The sequence below is a fragment of the Mastomys coucha genome, unplaced genomic scaffold, assembly GCF_008632895.1.
Source record: "Mastomys coucha isolate ucsf_1 unplaced genomic scaffold, UCSF_Mcou_1 pScaffold4, whole genome shotgun sequence".
NCBI lineage: Eukaryota > Metazoa > Chordata > Mammalia > Rodentia > Muridae > Mastomys > Mastomys coucha.
This window is the reverse complement of record NW_022196910.1, coordinates 52651334-52653937: the sequence shown is the minus strand read 5'-3', so window position 1 is coordinate 52653937 and position 2604 is coordinate 52651334. Positions and strand designations below refer to the sequence as shown.

General features: G+C 41.7%; 1 long non-coding RNA gene across 1 annotated transcript in view; it reads right to left on the bottom strand.

Moving 5' to 3' along the window:
• The window catches only part of LOC116076017, a 21813-nt gene extending 20378 nt beyond the window's left edge, over window positions 1-1435 (bottom strand). Inside the window, exon 1 of the long non-coding RNA XR_004112783.1 lies at window positions 1321-1435. This is a non-coding gene — a long non-coding RNA (uncharacterized LOC116076017). The remainder of the gene's footprint in view (window positions 1-1320) is intronic.
• Between the last annotated feature and the right edge of the window lie 1169 nt (window positions 1436-2604).

The window sequence follows — 2604 nt, the reverse complement described above, 5'->3', positions numbered from 1 at the left end:
ATCCGCCTGCCTCTGCCTCCCAAGTGCTGGGATTAAAGGCGTGCGCCACCACCGCCCGGCTTTATTCTCTTTCTTATTTTGTGTAGCCCTAGCTGTCCTGACACTAACTCTGTAGAACAGGCTGGCCTCGAACCCACAGAGATCCACCTGCCTCTGCCTCCTGAGTGCTGGGATTAAAGGCATGAGCTACCATCACATGCTTTCTCTTAAAGATTAAAGGTATTAAAACAGTTAAATTATCTGACTGTATAATTCTAAAACATACACGAATAACCAAAAAGACCATAAAAAATGTTCAAGATTACTAATCATTAAATAAATCCAAGTCAAAACCATGTCAAAAACCCCAAGAAGAAGGGATAGTATGGGAAAGACCGCCAATTTGCTAAGAGCACTGAGTGCATTCCTGCCTGCTGCTCTTAGAATGCAAAATGGTGACGCTGCTATGGAAAATTGTGTAAAATTTCCAAAAAGAACAGCGACACATCTGTCCTTTCATCCAGTAACCATAGCAGCATACATGGAGCCATAGCAAGTGGGAGTGGCCTACGGAGGAGATACTTGTCTTTTTGTGATTATTGCAAGCTACTTAGAATATTCAAGACATCTAATTAACCAGGATTTCCATAAGAAGATGGATGCCTAAATAAAAAATACTATACTATGTAATGTGATTTAGCTATTGAATAGTAACAGTCTCCTACCACTGTGACAATATGGTGAACTCGTGGGTGTTATCAAATCTAACAGGCATGAAAGACAAGCAGGACACTCCCTGTCTATTTGTGGAAACACAGATCTGGCTGCAAAGAAAAGAATGGCGGGTGGAAATGTGTACGGAGGCACTTGGAAAGAGAGAGTGGTTAGCAGATCTGAGGAACTGTCAGGTAGGAAGAATGAAGTAATTGTTCCAAGGCAGAGGAGAGCATTGGTGGTTAACAACAGTCTTGTCCCAGAGAGAATTTTTTCATTTTTTATTGGTTATTTTATTTACTGACATTTCAAATGTTATTTCCCCTTCCCAGTTTCCCCTCCACAAACACCCTATTCCCTGCTCCACCTGCCCACCCACTCCTGCCTCACCCCGCCCTAGTCTTCCCCTACACTGGGGCATAAATCCTCCACAGGACCAAGAGCCTCTCCTCCCAGTGATGCCTTTCAAGGCCATCCTCTGCTACATACGCAGCTGGAGCCATGGGTTCCTCCATGTGTACTCTTTGGTTGATGGTTTAGTCCATGGGAGCTTTAGGGTGTCTGGTTGGTTGATATTGTAGTTCTTCCTATGGAGTTGCAAACCCTTTCAGCTTCTTCAGTCCTTACCCTAACTTCTCCATTGGGGTCCTGGTACTCAGGCTGTGAGCATCCTATCTGTATTGGTCCAGCTCTGGCAGAATCTCTTAGGAGACAGCTATATCAGGCTCCTGTCAGCAAGCACTTCTTGGCATCAGCAATAGTGTCTGGGCTTGAAGTCTGCAGATGTGATCTCCAGGTGGGGCAGTCTCTGGATGGCCTTTCCTTCAGTCTCTGCCCCACTCTTTTCCCTGCATTTCCTTTAGACAGAAGGAATTCTGGATTAGTATTTTTGAGATGGATGGGTGGCCCCATCCCTCAACTGGGAGCCATGCCTATCCGCTGGATATGGTCTCCACAGGGTCTATCTCCCCTTTGTTGGTTATTTTGGCTAATGTCTTCCCTGTTGGGTCCTGGGAACCTTTTGGGTCCCTGGTATCTAGGACTTTCTAGTGGCTACCCCCAGGTCTCCCACCGCTACTCTCCTCTTTTCAAATTAATGCTCTCTACACAAAGGGATCATAAGTGTTTGAAACAGCAAATATGTCTGTGATCTTGAAATGCCAATAGACATTGTATGTGTTGAAATGTTAAACTGTACTCCATGAGTATTCACAAAGTATTTTGAAAACAGGACCTGGCATAAAGTTGGTACTAAGTGAAAGTTCATATTTAGTGTCCACAGAGGTCAGAGGGCTTCAGATCCCTTGTAACTCCATTTACTGATGTTTTCAAGTGTGTGTGTGTTTCACTAAAATGTATTTATTTTATGCTTATGTGTGCATTCTGAAGTACATGTTCATGTACCATGTATCTGTAGAAGTCAAAGAGGTCAGAAGAGATCATTCAATTTGAGCTGCCATGTAAATGCTGGAGACTGAATGCCTACAAGTGTAGTAACCACTGATCTACTGAGACATTTCTCCAGCCTGCAAGATATGTGTCTTTTAAGAAACAGAAACAAGGTTCAGAGGTTTGCCATCCTCTGAAACAAACAAAGGCAATAAAGTTATCTATTCAGAAACAATACTGTATGATAATAATAAAAGTGATTTCAGAAGGATATAAACAAGCATAGGAGCAAGCATAATTTGACTTTGAACCAACTTAAGGTACTACCTATGTAAAAACTAAATTAGATTAAATGTTAGAAAACAAACAAAAACCCCCAAAATTAGTTTAATTATTTTCATCTTAAAAATACATCTGTTACAAAGGCATCTGATTTTAATCATAGCAGCAACTTAGAAGTTTTCTCAAACATAGCAAGTAACTAGATGATTAGTATTTAATATGCAGACATTGTATTATGCA